The sequence below is a fragment of the Triticum aestivum genome, chromosome 3A, assembly GCF_018294505.1.
Source record: "Triticum aestivum cultivar Chinese Spring chromosome 3A, IWGSC CS RefSeq v2.1, whole genome shotgun sequence".
Classification (NCBI taxonomy): domain Eukaryota; kingdom Viridiplantae; phylum Streptophyta; class Magnoliopsida; order Poales; family Poaceae; genus Triticum; species Triticum aestivum.
In genome coordinates, this window is record NC_057800.1 from 342,539,140 (window position 1) to 342,558,267 (window position 19,128).

Consider the following 19,128-nt stretch of genomic DNA (forward strand, 5'->3'; position numbering starts at 1 on the left):
AACAGCTTCAAGCTAATCAAGACTTGTTAGCAGACTGATGGACCGAAGTCCTTGCGGCCAAGGAGCATGAACTCGAGCGCCCGTCCAAGAGTTACCAAAAATGCAGGTTGCTACCTCGCCTCGAGGAGGAAGCATTGAAACCTCATTTACCAGTGTACGATGCGGCTGACCGGCCACTACGCGGCCGAACCAGAGAGGCGTTTCAGCCTAAAGTTCAGACCGCACCCCGTCGCCACTTAGTCAAAAATACTCAGGACTGGGGCAACACAGAGGACCTGCGAGACATCTTGGATAGTAAGGCAAAAATCGCAAGGTCAATATACGGGACACGGGCACGTGCGCCCACACGGGACGACGATCGTCGCGTCGGATACACCAAAAGTAAATCCGGCCAGGCTGAATACAGCAGACAAGACTCATATGAACTACGTCGTGATATAGCCCGGCACAGAGGTGCCGCACAACCCCTATACTTCACTGATGAAGTTATGAATCACGAATTCCCGGAGGGTTTCAAACAGGTAAATATCGAATCATACGATGGCACTATAGATCTCGCTGTATGGATCGAGGATTTCCTCCTTCATATCCACATGGCTCGCGGTGATGATCTACACGCCATCAAGTACCTCCTGCAAAAACTCAAAGGACCAGCTCGGCACTGGCTGAATAGCTTGCCAGCAGATTCCGTCGGCAGTTGGGAGGATCTGGAAGACGCATTTCTTGACAACTTCCAAGGCACTTATGTAGGAGCACCGGATGCTGGTGACTTGAGCCACATAACCCAGCAGCCAGTGGAATCAGTCAGACAATTCTGGACACAGTTCCTGACTAAGAAAAATCAAATAGTAGACTGTCCGGATGCAGAGGCCCTAGCGGCATTCAAGCACAACATCCGCGATGAGTGGATCGCCTCCACCTCGGCCAGGAGAAGCCGAAATCTATGGCAGCCCTCACAACACTCATGACCCGCTTTTGCGCGGGCGAGAATAGCTGGCTGGCTCACAACAACAACACATCAAGGAATCCGGATACCTCGGATACCAAAGATGTCAACGGTAGGCAGCGTTGTAATAGACCAAAGCGCCGCAATAACAGCGATAACACCGAAGATATGGCAGTCAATGCTCGATTCAGAGGCTCTAGATCCGGTCAGCGGAAAAAGCCATTCAAAAAAATACTCTGCCTCCGTTCAGTCTGGATCGCATATTGGATCGCTCGTGTCAAATCCATGGCACCCCCGACAAGCCAACCAAACACACCAATAGAGAATGTTGGGTGTTCAAGCAGGCCCGCAAGTTAAATGCTGAGAATAAGGACAAGGGGCTGCATAGCGACGATGAAGAAGATCCTCGGCCGCCGAACCCAGGAGAACAGAAGGGGTTTCCCCCACAAGTGAAGACAGTGAACATGATATACGCAACCCACATTCCCAGGAGGGAGCGGAAGCATGCACTAAGGAACGTCTACGCGATGGAGCCCATCGCCCCGAAGTTCAACCCATGGTCTGCTTGTCCGATCACCTTCGATCGCAGGGACCACCCCACTAGCATCCGTCATGGCGGATCCGCCGCACTGGTCCTAGACCCCATCATTAACTGATTTCACCTCACTCGAGTCCTTATGGACGGCAGTGGCAACCTGAACCTGCTTTATCAGGATACAGTGCAAAAAATGGGTATCGATCCCTCAAGGATCAAACCCAGCAAAACCACCTTTAAAGGCGTCATCCCTGGTGTAGAGGCCCATTGCACAGGCTCAATCACACTGGAAGTGGTCTTCAGATCACCGGATAACTTCCGAAGTGAAGAGTTAATCTTCGACATCGTCCCGTTTCACAGTGGCTATCATGCACTGCTCGGACGGACATCATTTGCAAAATTCAATGCAGTGCCGCATTACGCATACCTCAAGCTGAAGATGCCAGGACCCCGCGGGGTCATAATAGTAAATGGAGACACAGAACGCTCGCTCTATACGGAAGAGCACACTGCGGCCCTTGCAGCAGAGGCACAAAGCAGCCTGTTCAGGCAGACCACTCATTCGGCGTTACAGCCCCCGGACACCTTCAAGCGAGTCTGGAACAATCTGCAATAGGATCGCCTGGCGTGATCAGCGCTCGCCTAGCAATCCGGCCCCCATCCCAGTCCCAGTGCAGCGATGAAATTCGTGTCGCGCGTACATAACTACGCATTGAAAATACCATGGACATAGGCGGGGGCACAATCAGGACACGCCCCGCAATGTGGCATAACCACACCAGGGGCTGTATACCTTTGACATTCCTTTTCTCTTTCAGGGCCTAACTTTTCGGAAGCCCTTTCCGGCAATCCGATTGCCGGACACATTCCGGAAGCAATAACCAAGGCAGCAAGAAGCTAAGATGAACACGGTAACCGCCAGGTGGTCTCTAGTAATACTTGATATACCCGCTTTTCACTATTTGTGTGTAGCTTGCCTTGGGATAGGACATTTCGAATTGTCCTACTTTATGCTTATTGCCCTACTTGTACCAGTACGCTTCGACGTCTTATTCAAATAACAATGTATATTATTAATCTGCCATTGCATTATTTAAGTTTTTCTCTTTCTCTTATATGTCCATTTACGACATTCCGCACCTGCACGCTCGGGTACGGTCAGTACGCCAGGGGCTCTCGTTTACCCTGTAATACAGCGCAAGAAGTCCGAACACTTTCGACAGTGCGGCACCCCAAACTTATAGCATTATATGCATCAGCTCTGAATCATGTCTTGTGTGAAATGTTGGGTTGCCCGGCTCCCATGCTTTGGTACCTTACGTTCCGCTATATCGGCTAAGGTAGCGGTGGGAGAACTACTGCGATTGTGTCCCGGTTCTTCCGGACGAGCACCTTAGTAGAGAAAGCCAAAAACTGACTGTCATGATAAGGCGAGAGACTGGTCACTGTTCGAGAGGTTTCAAGTCCTTAAAGACTTTTTCCGCCTCGGGCGACGAGTCGGCCTTGTCCGGCTTAGGCGTGTATAGCGCCCCAAATTCGGCCCTCCGAATACCAGGGGCTTCGCCAAAAATTTAAAATCATAGACTTCTATGGCTAAGTGAGAGTGATAAAGCATTATAGTCCGATTGCCTGGTTCGTTGCGCTGAACACCTCCCTTGAAGGACCCAAAATTAGGGTAAAGAGTGTTCATATCTACCCCGAACACCCCAGTACTAGTTACATGGGGGTAGAAGCCGACGACTGGCCAACTCTCAGATTTTATAAACGGCCGCACAGAAGGTAATATTTTAAATTAAGAAAGGGTTTCATGGCACAAAAGAACTCATTTCATATTACATGATCACATGGGTATGTTCATTCAAAAATTACATCCTTGGCACACTCATCTGCCACTAAGCGGGAACCCTTCAGGTCGCTCTCATAGTAATTCTCGGGGCAGCGATGCTCCTTTCCCTCCGACGGCCCCTCCTTCACAAGCTTCACGGCGTCCAGCTTCGCCCAGTGCACGTTCACCCGGGCAAAAGCTCTGCGTGCACCTTCAATGCAGACGGACCGCTTGATGACTTCAAGCCGTGGGAAGGCTTGCACCAGCTGCCTCAGCAGACCGAAGTAGCTGCCGGACAGGGGCTCACCAGGCCACATCCAGACTATAAGGCCCCTCATGGCATGTTCGGTCGCCTTGTGAAGTTTGACCAACTGCTTGAGCTGGTTGCTCAAGGACACGGGGTGTTCGGTCCCAGTATACTGAGACCAGAACAACTTCTCCACTGAGCTCCCCTCGTCAGCCCGGTAAAACTCCGCGGCATCCAGCACACTACGGCGAAAATCTGCAAACGCTCCTGGAGAGCTCTGAACTCGGGTAAGAAAAAGGAAAGTCTCCTTCACATGCTTGCTTTGCATATTGAATGCCTTACCCGCTGCTATCTTCTTTGCCGCATCAATCTCCTGGAGGGCCTTGTGGGCTTTGGCCTTGGCGCTCCAGACACTTTCAAGCACCCGCGTGAGCTCGGACTCTTGCGTCTTAGAGTCAAGCTCCAAAGACTCGTGCTTTTTGGCGAGAGCCTCGAGCTCTTGCTGCACCTCGCCCACTCGGGCTTCTTGTTTCTCCCGTTCAATGCGTTCTTTGGCCGCTTTGTCTTCGGGCTCGGACAACGCCTTCCTCAGGGTCTCCACCTCGGTGGTGGCCCCTGAAAAATTCATGATGATCCTATTACTTTACAACGAACTTCTTTTTAACTATATAAACTGGGGTATACCTTACCTTTGCTCTCTTCGAGCTGCCCCTTGGTAAGGCCAAGCTCGTCCTCGGGCCGCTTCAGGGCCTGCTTCAGTGCAGAGACCTCCGCAGTACGTGCGGCAGCGGCCAGCAGGGAAGCCTGCACATACACATAGACATACTCTAATTAGACTCATGAGTTATCATTTGATACTCTATTTGGCTTTTCTTCGTGAACGCTGAACAAAGCATCAGGGGCTACTATCTATGCGGTAATATTTTTATATTTTGAATGCTTACCTCAAAGCCTGTTAGGAGGCTGGCGCAAGCTTCGGTCAGTCCGTTTTTGGCGGACTGAACTTTCTTGACCACCGCACTCATGATAGTGCGGTGCTCTTCATCGATGGAAGCGATGTGAAGCGCTTCCAGCAAGTTGTCTGATTCCTCTGGTTGGACAGAGGACGCCGGAACGGATGGTTGGCCCCCTTAATGGGAGATCGCCTACCGGAGTCCGGAACCATCGAAGGTTCCGGCGCAGTGTCCGGCTGGGGCCCGAACTCGAAGCCTGTAGGAGCCTTGCTCCCTTGGTATCCAGGGTATGGGAGGTTGCCGTGAGGCGCCCCCAGGATCACCTCCCCTTGGGTCGGTGCCTTTTGAGACACCACCTCGGCATTGTCCGTAGGGCGAGGGGTGGAAGCCGTCGGAGGAGAACCGTTGTTCATATCCGACGAGCCCAAAGAGCCGCTCGACGAGGGTACGTCGAGACGAGCTCGGTCGGACTGCATAATCATGTTCGGCATGAGCAAAAGGCAGTACACTAAAACATACCATGAAGTACTATGGTGTATGGACACTTACGACTTCACCAGGGGCTTGTCCCTAGGTAGCCACTCGTCGCCGCTGTCGGCGGCCATCGTGGCACAGTCCGGAGGGAGGGTCTTTCCCTTCTTGGACCCTTTGGCCTCCCCGGATGGGTCGGCCTTCCTTTTCTTGTCTCACCCGACTGGGGGGGAGAACTTTTCTCCTCCTCATTTCTATGGGAGGAGTGCGCGTCGGACTCATCGGATGATGAGTATGATAGAACCATGCGCCGGAGACCCTTTTGGGTCCCCGTGACCTTCTTCTTGGCCTTATTTTCCGGCACCTCGTAAGGTGTCGGAGTCAGCATCTTCGTTAGAAGAACGTCTGTAGGATCTTCGGGCAGGGGGGCTGGGCAATCAAGCTGCTCTGATGTCTTTATCCAGTCCTGTTAATGACATGAAATCTTAGATCCAGCACATAACTAAACCAGGGCAAATGAATACCCTGAGAGATATAAAAGCCTACCGGATGGGCGCGGCGCTTTGTGCTGAGTCCGCGGTCCTCGGTGAGGGAGGGAGGCATCTCAGCGCCCTTGAACAGCACCCTCCAGACATCCTCGTGCGTCGTGTCGTAGAGCTCTCGTAGCGTCAGGTGCTGGGCCGAGTCGAACTCCCACAAAACAAATGCCCGTCATTGGCACGGAAGGATCCGGCGGAAGAGCATAACCTGGACCACGTTGATGAGCTTGATTTTCGTGTTTGTCATGTTCTGGATGCTGGTCTGGAGTCCGGTCAGCTCTACCGAAGAACCCCAGGAGAGGCCCTTCTTTTTCCAGGAGGTGAACCGCGTGGGGATTCCAGATTGAAATTTGGGGGCCGCCACCCAGTTCGAGTCGCACGGCTCGGTGATGTAGAACCACCCCGATTGTCACCCCTTTATGGTATCCACGTAGGTACCCTCGAGCCAGGTGACATTAGGCATCTTGCCCACCATGGCACCTCCGCATTCTGTTTGCCGTCCGCCCACCACCTTCGGTTTGACATTGAAGGTTTTCAGCCATAGGCCAAAGTGGGGCCTGATGCAGAGGAAGTCCTCGCACAGGACGATAAACACTGAGATGTTAAGGATGAAGTTGGGGGCCAGATCATGAAAATCCAGCCCGTAGTAGAACATGAGCCTGCGGACAAACGGGTGGAGAGGAAATCCTAGTCCGCGGATGAAATGGGTAAGAAAAACTACCCTCTCATGGGGTTCGGGCGTTGGGATGATCTGCCCCGCATTCGGCAGCCGGTGCACGATATTCACAGCTAGGTATCCGGCTTCCCATAACTTTTTGATGTTCTCCTTCGTGACGGAGGAGACCATCCACTTGCCTCCTGCTCCGCACATGATTGGAGTGGTTCGAGAAAAAGAACGCGAGCTTGGGTGCTAGAGCTCGGGTGTGCAAGAATGGGTAAGCGAGAAGGAAGAAGGCGTGGGTGAAAAAAGTAAATCTTTGTCCCTTTATAAGGGCGGAGGAGGCGATGAGTCTCCCCACTTGCCTGGCAAAACCGCTTATTCCCCAGGCGCCATAATTGATGGAGCGGTTGGGTTACCCACATCCGTATTGATGAGAATCCCGTAATAAGGGGAACATGATCTCTGCTTTGCCAAGATGTATCAATAAAACCGCCTCGCGATATGTGCGGAGCTGGTTAAGAAAAGCGGTTCCAATAATAACCGGGCCATGAAGTGATGTCATACTGTCAAAACGTGTCAGCAGATTAGATCTGTGGAAATATTATTCTCTCTACGGTTGTATATGGAACTTATTTTGCAGGGTCGAATACTGTCCTTGTATTCAAACTCTTCCGTGGTGTATTCGGAGGAGGAACCCGCCTTGCAATGCCGAAGACAACACTGCGCGTCGGACTCATCGTCATTGAAGCCTGGTTCAGGGGCTACTGAGGGAGTCCTGGATTAGGGGGTCTCCGGACAGCCGGACTATATCCTTTGGCCGGACTATTGGACTATGAAGATACAAGATTGAAGACTTCGTCACGTGTCCGGATAGGACTCTACTTGGCGTGGAAGGCAAGCTAGGCAATACGGATATGTATATCTCCTCCTTTGTAACTGACCTTGTGTAACCCCATCCCCCTCCGGTGTCTATATAAACCGGAAGGTTTTAGTCCGTAGGACAACATACAATCATACCATAGGCTAGCTTCTAGGGTTTAGCCTCTCTGATCTCGTGGTAGATCAACTCCTGTAATACTCATATCATCAAGAACAATCAAGCAGGACGTAGGGTTTTACCTCCATCAAGAGGGCCCAAACCTGGGTAAACATCGTGTCCCCTGCCTCCTGTTACCATCTGCCTTAGACACACAGTTCGGGACCCCCTACCCGAGATCCGCCGGTTTTGACACCGACAGCACCTCTCGGTCTGCATCATCCCCAAGTTGCGTGGGTCCGTCCCTGCAGTGTGTATCGTTCTTGCATCTATCTGAACTAGTTTTATCTCCTTCCATGAGTTACTTTAAGATTATTATATGCATGCCCGATACTTCGATACCATGAACATCGTACGCCCTTGCAAACCCACCAACGACCGCCTCGTGATCAAGGACTGGCACGACGTCTGTGCTCGGGTCCGTCCCTGCAGCATTGATAAACCCAAGAGGCAGAGCTCTGGCTCACGGGCCATCTTCCATGTACGTCAGCTCCCATGGCCCTTTGTGCCTTGTTCTCGCATGAGCTAATCATGGGCGGATGAGCCAGGACGCATGACCCGGTGCCTCGGCACCACAGGAGCCGCACGTCGGTTGTCTTTCTTCAGGATTTTTGCATGAGAAGACGGGGCACGTCATCTGTGCTCGGGTCCGTTCTTACAGCGTCGATAAACCCAATTGTAGAGCTCTGTTTGGCGGGCCGGCCCCGTTCACGTCACCTCCTGGGGTCGTTGGTGTCTAGCCTTCTCATGTGATCACCTCAGGAGATTCATTCGGCGTAGGTTGCCTAACCATCTCGCAGGGCCACCACAGCTATCAAGAATCAAATTAAGGTGCAACCCTCCTTTAGGTAGGGCTTCATGAGTCCTGTGCTGGCTCATGAGTGCCCAGACACACTTTGTCTAGCCCTGCCATGCAAGCCACGGTCAGGGCGGGGCTGTACATGCCACGGGGGATCCACTCAGAGGGAGCCCTCACCCACACACCAGTGGAAGCACCATGCTCCATGCTGGCAGTCGAGGCACGGCTATGCCCGTGCAAGTGGGGAAGTGCCATGCTCCGCGCTGGTGATGAACAACTGAGGGCGGCCCCATGGCCGCATCAACCTCGGGGAGCCACCAGGCTCAGTGTCCAGCCTCATCGCAACACTTTCCCCTCAGGAGAGTCGCGCGAGGGGGCTGGGGACAGGGGTTGCGCTCAGGTCATGCCTAGTGTACGCTACCCTTCTAGGTCCCTCGGACCTAGTCGTCGCGCATCCCTCCCGAGCGGGACCTCGGCGAGAAAAGGTATGGAGGTCTGTTTGTACACCAAGGGGGACTCCTGAGCATCGCGACTCAGGAGCCTAACTGGCCACGCAGCCCCTCACACCTTGGTCTCGCCCTGGTGACCCGGACGATCCAACGGCGGCTGAGGTACGCGGGGGTCGGGCCCTATCGACGCAGAACGCTAGGGCCTACTCTCACATCTCCTTCCCGCGGGCCATTTGCGCGTCAAGGGGGACTCTTGAGAATCGCGACTCAGGAGCCTAACTGGTCACGTAGCACCTCACCCCTTGGACTCGTCCTGGTGATCCGGATGACCCAACGGCGGCTGAGGTATGCGCGGGGTCGGGCCCTGCCAACACAGAACATCAAGCAAACGGGAAGGAAATCATGAAATCCTAAGCAAGTTATTACAAAAACGTTGTATCTTAAAAGCACGAACACATAAAAGTTTTAACGCCTGCAGGAGGCACGGTGCATGTTGCAGGCAAATACAAGTGGAGAGGAGCACCGCCAGCAAGCCTTCTCTTCAGCCACGGGTGCTGCCGTCAGGGAGTGCCCCGTTGTCGACAATGCCACCGATGCCCATGCCGTCGGCCGCGGCCATAGGATTGGCTGCACCGTCAGCCAGAGGCGCAGGGTCAATGGCGAGGAACTTCTCCACCAGGTCCCTCACGGCTTCGGCAGCGGCTGCGCAGTGCTCCTCGTCTATAGGCTCAAGCAGAGCTGCAAGGTCGGCATTTGGGTCACAAAGATGGAAGTGGCTGAAGATGCGCGTCATAGCCGAGGAGGAGAGCGCGTGGGCCTCCCCTTCCACCTTGGTGCTGACCCCATTGGCAACGCCATCGAGCATCTCGACAAGCTGGGGGAGCAGCTCGGCGGGGCCTTTCTCAGCAGTAACCAACGACTCCTTTAACCCCCTTCCGTAGAGTTCCCGCAATGCCTTGTGGGACCTCTTCTCAAGGAATCGAAGGCGACACGGTCGTTGGCAAGGATGTTGGCATTGGCCTCCAGCAGGGCCCTCTCCCTCTCCACCTCCTCCTTCAACTTCTCCAGGCGATGGTGCTTCGTGGCCTACGCCCGCGCCGACTACTCCAGCTCGGTGTCAAGGCCGACGACCGTGTCTTCTCGATCCTTCAGCTTCTCCTTCCGTACCTCGTGTTGCGAACCTCGGCAGTGCCTTCGTTGCATAGGGTCTCCAGCTCGGCCTCCGCCGCCCGACAGCGCTCCTCGGTAGCCTCGGCATCCTTTAACACCAGCCGCGGCCAGGTCGGCGGCCAGCTTACCCTCCTCAGAAGCTGCCACGGCCTGGCCCCAAGCCACCCTCACGGACGCATCAGATCGCAGCCACCCCGATACCAACTCCAGTCGCCCCGACGCTAGCCGACGGTCAGCACCCTGAAGGTCGTCACGAAGCTAGGTCAGCGCAAGAATGGCATCCTCCAGGGCATCGAGCGAAGCAGGGGGATCATGGCCCAGCGGCATGATGGAAGAGGGAACAGACGGCATCGGCACTAAGGCATGTAGGTTAGCGGCAACAAAAGGGGCTGGGGGCTCGTGAGCCTTCACGACCTCAGCAGGTGAGCTGGGGGTGGAAGCCTCAGGAGCCAACTTGGCTACAGAGATCGCATTCTCCTAAGGATGGGCTTCTGGATCTCGCGAGGATGACCCAGACGCTAAGCCTAGAGAGCCATCGACATCCCTCCGCGTCGGAGGAGGCGCGGCAGCGGCAGGCTGCTGGGCCTCAGGGGTTGCGATCGCCCCCTTCTTCTTCTTCACCACCGATGTTGGCCTAACAGTGTAAAGGGAAGGCATCAAGAAACTACGGCAAAGACAGGAACGAAGGATCACGGCGGAGCGCTTACTGGTCCGCGGCGGCGTACTCCCTCACCCTCATCCGGAGCACCAGGCCCGAAGGCTTCGCGGGTCAGGACACTGGCACGCGAGCCCCAGGGGCGGACAAGGGTTCGGCGGCTGGACCCGTAGCAGTGCCAGCCAGCAATGACGCGGAGGCATCGCCTCGGGAGATCAACGCCGATCTGCTCTTCTTCAGGACCCCGGCCTGTGGCTTCTTCAGGGGGGGTGCCCCTGGACCTCGTGGTGACCCCGGCAGGGTTCAGCGACTCCCTCACCGGATGCTTGCCCGCCTCTTCATCGCCAGGGAGGGTGTGGAGGAGATCTGCCAGGCATGGAGGAGAAATCTCCCTTGCCCCCTCCCGGGTCGCATCCAAGTCCGACCCCTACTCCTGGCTGGGCTCGCTAGAGGACACCACCACCGAGGCCCCGGTGGGCACCGGAGGCTCGAGCCCGCGCTCGTTGAAGACGGGCATGGCGGCGGCGATCCTCGCCCCATCCGGGCGGCGGTACAGCGGATGATGGGTATCAGACAGGTGCCCTTGATCCTCCACGACCAGGAGGCTTAGGACCTTGTCCAGCTCCTCGCCGGACAAGGCATCCGGGTGCAGGCGGAGGTTGCCTCCCTTGCCCGAGAGCTTCCACAAGGGGCGCGAGCGCGCCTGGAGCAGAGCCAGGCACTGCACCAGGAACTCCTTGACGATCATGGCCCCCGTCATCTTCTCCGCCTTCGTGTTGCCAGGCTTCAGGCTGGCCACCATCTTCCCCAACATCTTCTCCGCTCGTGGGTCGGTGAGCTTCGCGCTATTCCACCCTTCGTGAGGCACTGGCATCCCCGTCGGCAGCACCAGCCAAGGGTGGGGGCTCTTGGCATCCATGAGGACCCACTTGTTCCGGAAGCCCTCCACCTTCTTCTCGGCTCTCGAAATTGCGTTGCTTCCGTTGGCCGCAACGAAGTTGGCGCATCCCGAGCATTGGTCCTCCTTGTTTCAGAGGTAGAATAAATGGCGAAGCAGCGCCACAGACGGCATCACTCCCACAAATGCTTCGCGGTTAAAGGCGAATATCGACAGGAGGAGGACGGAGTTGGGACGAAGATGGAGGGCGTGAAGCTTGTAATGGCGGAGGACGACATAAAAAATTCAGAGAAAGGGGGGACCAGCCCCGCGAAGACATTGTGCATGAAGAAGGGGTAGAAGGTACTACCCGAGGCCTCCGGTTCGGCGGAGCTGGCCTGACGTGCGGTCTCTCCCCCCTCATTGCTATCGCCCGCCACCATCAAGAGCACGGTTGTGAAGTTCTTCTCCGTGACGTTGGGCGCACTCAGGGCAGGCTCAAACCAGGAAGGCGAGTGCACGGCCTTCTCCATGTCGGTGGCCATCGGCTGCCGGCTTGGGGGAGAGTTTCGGCAGATCTGGAGTCTCTTTGGGTAGGAAGGAGAAGGGGATCTGGAGCAAGACGAAGGGAGAGCAATGAAAGCCCTATGGTGGGTGCCAGCTGTTTTTGTCAGGCAAGGACGGTTGTCGAGGCGGCATGGGAAAGAGAGGCCCCCACATCCCATCAATCACCACCCGTCGACCAAGGTCGCATGTGGTTGGGCCCGCGGAGCTCCGCACTTGCCCTTTGGCTTCACATCGAAGCCAAGTTCGAGCGCGCCTTGGGCCCGGGGGCTACTGTCGGCGTTCTGGGACCGGAGGTACCCAGACTTGCCTGGCTGCGGCCCATGGCATGGCTCCATCAGCGGCCCTATACGGCCTAGTTCAGCAGCGACAACACAAGACCCTCGCAAGGGACCAAGCCTCGCGAGGCGGACGACACCAAGACCTCCCTAGGGGCGGCCTCACTTGGCTGGCTCCCATGGAGCGGAGATATCAAGGCAAGGTGCACCTCGCGAGGTTCACATGACGTGAGAAATGACGACCAAGGCCACGCAGGCGCCAGCGGGCGCAGCGTACCAGTTTCCCCTATAGTGCTAAGGGGGAAAGCGTCGGCGCCGAGTCCCAAGGAATCAAGCAAAGGTTTTCATATCGGTGCAACAAGACCAAGACCGCCAGGACAGCAGGACGGAGGTCATCGCGGAGCCCACGGTAGCGTCACCACCAGAGCCTTTTGCAGGCGGAGACTACTTTTGTCAAGATAACTTGTACTAGTTGTCTCCCTTCAAATTCAGCCATTGTGGGATTCCTTCCCGCCTAACATTTGGGAAGAGGACCGAGGCCACTATAAATAGGACTTAGCCACCACCATGGGGGGGTCGGATCCATTCCACCCTGACCAGCTCACCAGCTCATCGAGCTCAAGAACACCTCACCTCCCGAGGTTGTTCATCCATTTTACTGGTTAATCCTCAGCCCCTTGAGGCAATCCACAACAAAGCTGGAGTAGGGTATTACACCGCAAGGTGGACCGAACCAGGATAAATCTCTTTGTCTCTTATTCTTTGGGTTCGTCGAGTCAAGCTGTTGAATCTTTGGGCCGGCAGGTTGAGGAGTAGGAGTTCTTTGTACACACCCCAGTGTTCGAACGTCTCAAGGGTCTGCGGAGCCCTGAATCCGACACGGGGTTACCTTGATAATTAAGATAATGAAATCAGACAAGAGCTTTGGGCATTTAATGACTACATCTCACTTCTCCCCAAGGATAGGATCCATGTTACCATACTAAACCTTACTATCACCAGTGTTTGGTATAACACTTCACGGTCTCCTTGCTCCTAGCCTCACTGGTGCTCGATCTCCATGATCCTGGATACCTGCAGGGATGAATATCACAGACAAGACAAGAGACATCTTCACGTAACAATTTTATTTCACACATATGGGATGTTATATCAAATTCTTCCATTGATCCTCTCAATAAATACCTCTGGTTGCAAGGCTTATGCCTCAACCCATACCTTACCGAACTACTCACACATGGAGATCAGGTCGCAGGAAGAACACATCTTGAGATTGATAGATTGCAATATGTTTTACAATGGATGCCTTGTGTGATGCATGATTACAAGTAAGAATGGGATGGATGAGTACTATGGTGGTGGTGGAGATGGCTATGGAGATGGCGGCGGCTAGGGTTTGTGGATGATGATGTTGATGAAGGGGTTTTGCCTTGTGTGCTCTGTGCTTGTCTCTCTGTTCACATTTGGATGGGGTCCCTTTAACAAAAGTTGTTGGGTTGGATGACCTACCTCGGAATCCACGCCATACGGGCGCTTTCATCCATATGGAACGCTGTCTTTTGTGTTGTTTCTTCGCAGACGTCTCTAGATGATTCCTTCCTCCTCAATTCTTCTTCCATTCCATTTCAATCGTGATTTCTTCCCTTTTTAGCCCATTCCCCGTGGAAACACATCAAAGAGATGATTTGTGGAATCCTTTGCATTCATTAGTCATTAGTACCAATATCGGAGCGAATATATCTTTTTAATTGAAATATCGTGGTTTAAACAAAGGTGAAATGAGTGTAAAAATATCACTCATCGGTGAGGTACGTCTCCATAGCAGGGGTGTGGAGGAACAATGTTCCCAAAGAGTCCCAACGACACCCTATTCTCCTCACGCCTTCGCATAATGCAAGGTGTCGCGAATCCACGAGCGGTGCTCTTGAAGGCGGCAACTAAAATCTTTACAAACAAAGTTGGGATTGTCTTCGTAACTTAATTGGAGGCTCCGAACACCACCACAAAACTTCACCATAATGGAATGTGGCTCCGAGGTGACCTCTTCCGTCTAGGGTGCTCATACACCCAAGAGTAACAAGATCCAGAAGAAATGTATGGGGCGGTCAAATTCCTATTGTGGAAGTGTAGATCTTGGTCTCCTCTTTCAATCCCTGTCATCGACAAGTTTAGTTAGCTAGATAAGGAGATCGGGAAAGATAAAGCTTAGGCATTGATGGAGGATAGAGGGAGGCAAGAGTCGGATGGGAGGTGGAAGAACCACCTCCTTAAGTTTCTAATAGTTACATGGCAAAAAGCACCTGAGAAGTACAACCGCTTGGGCGAGCGATACAACTACGCACAAAGTAAAACCTGGTCACAAGGGACCTAGGCAGTACATCCGCCTTGCGAGCCGGTTGTACCAGTTATTAAATTAATCACCAGAAAACCTTCATACTACGGCCCTTGTACTGCACCCATACCCATGGGAATCACCCCTCGGAGGTTGTTAGGCGGTACTTGGGCCAGTTCAACATCCCCGATAGCGACAGGGGTGCTACAAAGTCTCAGGCGATACAATCGCTAGGTACACCAGTTATATCGGTAATTACTCGAATTATCGTAGTAATCGGCTAGCTACCACGTCGGTACCGCTACTAGAATGAGGAAATCGCCCCCCGGGCAGTGGTTGGCCCAGAACTAGGACTTCTAGGCTGGTCACTAGATGCACCGCCCAAAAGGAGCGGTACAATCGAACCCATGAGTGGTACAACCGCTTGGGACTTTGTTGCAATGGTTAGGAATGAGGTTCTCTTCTGAAAACAAAAGGATAGAAGTGGGTGCAATATGAGTTTGTGCATGTGATTTGGTTCCATCCGTACCTTTTGATGTTAACCCCCCTCTTAATTGTATAGATTTCCTACAATCGTAGAAACAAACACGTCAGAAATTCCGTCTTCACTCCTTTTCTTTCAGAGGGGTGCCTGACCATATTGTGCCATAAAAATGTACATGTGTAGCTCAAGCACACCGTTAGTCAGCAAATTGCGTTGCCATCAACACCAAAACAATTAAGGCAGTAAATTCCCTTTCAATCTCCCCCTTTTGGTGAATGATGACAACACAACAATTTGCACAAATGGTCTAGAAAACATAGACGGGCTTCCCATAAATGTAAGCACTATTTAGAATTTTCTTTTGGAATGCATAGTGCTCACAACTAGGATCAACACTTCCCCTAGATTTCATAGACCGACGGTAGGTTGCGAATGAAAATATATACACTAAGCTACATTTGGAACAACATGTAATTGAGCAACATATAAGGGCAACAAAAATAACATGGTTCCACAGACATGAAATTTAACAACATGAGAGTAGATAAATCAGGATAGCATGTCTCACACCATGCGACATAAGAGGTGATGTAGGGTGGAACCATAATGGACGATCTTTCACGATTTGGAGGGAAATTCTCAAAGAACATGATGAGCACAAGAGAGGAAAACACTCAACTCAATGAGATCCAATCACAGATGTGCTAAATCCACATACACAAAGGGGGAACACAAAATCCAAAGTCAACAAGGGAGGATACACAGTAACTAGTTCATCCCAATCCATGAGGAAAGAGGTCTTGAATCCACTAGGGGGATCTTCCCTCAAGAGGGGTCTTGAATCCACTTGGGGGATCTTCTTCTTTAGGAGGTCTCGGTCTCCAAATGAGTAGGGGATAAGTGGATGAGAAAAGCTCTATCTCTAATGAGCTATCATATTGCTAACCCTAGAGGGAGAGAGGAGAGGTCTATTTATAGTCTTAGTACAAGCTGGGGGCGAATGGATGAGTACATGGGCTGGTGGCCCGTTTACCAACGAGGAGCTAAAGGTAGAACAAATATTCCCTCAAGCTCTATCGACCATGGATACAACTCTATGCACGCTTGACGTTCGCTTTACCTAGAACAAGTATGAAACTAGAAGTACTTTGTAGGTGTTGTTGGATAGGTTTGCAAGATAATAAAGATTACGTAAATAAAAAGTAGGGGCTGTTTAAGTAAAGACACTATAAAGTAAATATAGCAAGTGTGGAAAAGTGGTGGTAGGAGTTGCGAAATTGCCCCTAAGCAATTGACTACTTTACTAGACCGATAGCAAGTATTATGTGGGAGAGGCCACTGCTAGCATGTCATCCTTGACTTGGAATTCTATGCACTTATGATTGGAACTATTAGCAAGCATCCGCAACTACTAATGTCCATTAAGGTAAAACCCAACCATAGCATTAAGATATATTGGTCCCCGTTCAATCCCGTATGCATGAATTTCTATGCTAGGTTGAAGCTTCTGTCACTCTTGCCCTCCAATACATAGTCATATCAACATACAACTAACCCTAGGGTGTGATCCATGCGCGCAATCATATGATGGGCACCAAAGGACAGCAACATAACCACAAGAAAATTAAATCAATCATAGCAATTCATCAACCACCGATAGGACAACAAAAATCTACTCAGACATCATAGGATGGCAACACATCATTGGATAATAATATGAAGCATAAAGCACCATGTTCAAGTAGAGGGTACAGCGGGTTGCGGGAGAGTGGACCGTTGTAGATAGAGGGGGGAAGGTGATGGAGATGTTGGTGAAGATGGCGGAGGTGTTGGTGTAGATCGCGGTGATGATGATGGCTCCCGGTGGCACTCCGGTGCCACCGGAAGCAAGGGGGAGAGAGCCCCCCTCCTTCTTCTTCTTCCTTGACCTCCTCCCTCGATGGGAGAAGGTTTTCCCCTCTGGTCCATGTCCTCCATGGCACGGAAGGGGCGAGAGCCCCTCCGAGATTGGATCTGTCTCTCTGTCTCTCTCTGTTTCTGCGTTCCCAGATTCTTCCGTTTCACCGTTTCTTATATTCCCGGAGATCCGTAACTTCGATTGGGCTGAAATTTTAACGCGGTCTATATCCGGATATTAGCTTTCTTGCGGCGAAAGAAGGGCACCAACCGCCTTACGGGGTGTCCATGAGGGTCAGGGGCGCGCCTGACACCCTAGGGCGCGCCCCCTACCTCGTGGGCCCCTCGAGCATCGTCTCGCGTGGATTCTTCTTCCCAAAAATCATATATATTCCAAAAAAAATCTCTCTCAGTTTTTATTCCGTTTGGACTCCGTTTGATATGGATATTCCGTGAAACAAAAAACATGCAACAAACAGGAACTGGCACTGGGCACTGGATCAATATGTTAGTCCCAAAAATAGTATAAAAAGTTGCCAAAAAGTATATGAAAGTTGAATAATATTGGCATGGAACAAATAAAAAATTATAGATATGACGAAGATGTATCAACCGGCAACACCTTCATCTTGAGTATATTCGGAGTCGGAGTGATAGCTTCTCTCGGAGTCGGAGCCGGATACCCATTCACCAACATGAGCTTGATGTCTTCGTTTTGTGTAGCTCCTTGATGACTTTTCCTTCCTTTCCGAATCCTTGCTTCTCCGGGAGGGTCTTCGTTCATAACGATCATCCCTACTCCTTATCTCCCTCGATGGTGATTCTTCTATTCTACTTCTTCTTTTGGGAGAATCTTCTCTTCTCTTGTGGGGAGTTGTACACTCATTGGAGTAGTGTCCGGGTCTTCCACAATTGTAGCAGTTTCGCTCTCGACTAGAAGATCTTTTGTCATTGTAGGACCATGACTTGGAACTTCTCTCTTTGCTTCTACTCTTGCAGAACTTGTTGAAGTTCTTCGCCATTAGGCTCAATTCTTCATGATGTGGGAGCTTCACATGAGGCTTTGTAAGCACCACTTGACTTGTTATGGAGCTCCTCCTTATCCTTGAGTGACATCTCTTGAGCAACAATTCTTCCAATGACTTCGGTTGGCTAGAGATCTTTGTAATTTCGCATCATTTGGATCAATGTGCATACGGTATCGTATTTTCCATCCAAGTCTCTTAGGATCTTCTTGATGATGAATTTGTCGGTCATCTCTTCACTTCCTAAGCCGACAATCTCATTTGTGATAAGAGCAAGCCTAGAGTACATTTCAGCGACACCTTCACCATCCTTCATTTTGAACTTGTCAAGTTGACTTTGAAGCACATCCAACTTGGATTCCTTGACGGAGTCGGTACCTTCATGCATATCAATCAAAGTATCCCAAATTTCCTTTGCATTCTCAAGACGGACGATTTTGTTGAATTCTTCGGGGCACAATACGTTGAAGAGGATATCACAATCTTGAGCATTGTATTGTAGCATCTTCAAATCATCCGCGGTAGTTTCACGATTCAGTTCTCTCCCATCAAAGAATTCACCTTGCAAGCCAACACACACAATAGCCCAAACAGCGGGGTTATGTCCAAGAATGTGCATTTTCATCTTATGCTTCCAACTAGCAAAATTAGTACCATCAAAGTAAGGACCTCTACGGTGGTAATTTCCCTCGCTAGACGCCATACTCTCCTAGGTTGTGAAACCAAGGCTATGACTTCCAAAAGCTATGAAAATCAAAGCAAATGGAGACCAAAGCTCTGATACCACTTGTAGGATCGAAAGTATGTCTTGAGGGGGGTGATTAGACTACTTGACCAAATAAAAATCTAGCCTTTTCCCAGTTTTAGTTCTTGGCAGATTTTAGCTACTTAGGACAAGTCAAGCAATCTTAACACAATTCTAGCAAGCATGCAAAGAGTATATGAGCAGCGGAAAGTAAAGCATGCAACTTGCAAGAATGTAAAGGGAATGGTTTGGGAGATTCAAACACAATTGGAGACATGGATGTTTTTGTCATGGTTCCGATAGGTGGTGCTATCGTACATCCATGTTGATGGATACTTCAACCCACGAAGGGTAACGGTCGTGCGAGTCCATGGAGGGCTCCAACCACGAAGGGTCCACGAAGAAGCAACCTTGTCTATCCCACCATGGCCATTGCCCACGAAGGACTTGCCTCACTAGCGGTAGATCTTCACGAAGTAGGCAATCTCCTTGCCCTTACAAACTCCTTGGTTAAACTCCTCAATCTTGTAGGAGGCTCCCAAGTGACACCTAGCCAATCTAGGAGACACCACTCTCCAAGAAGTAACAAATGGTGTGTTGATGATGAACTCCTTGCTCTTGTGCTTCAAATGATAGTCTCC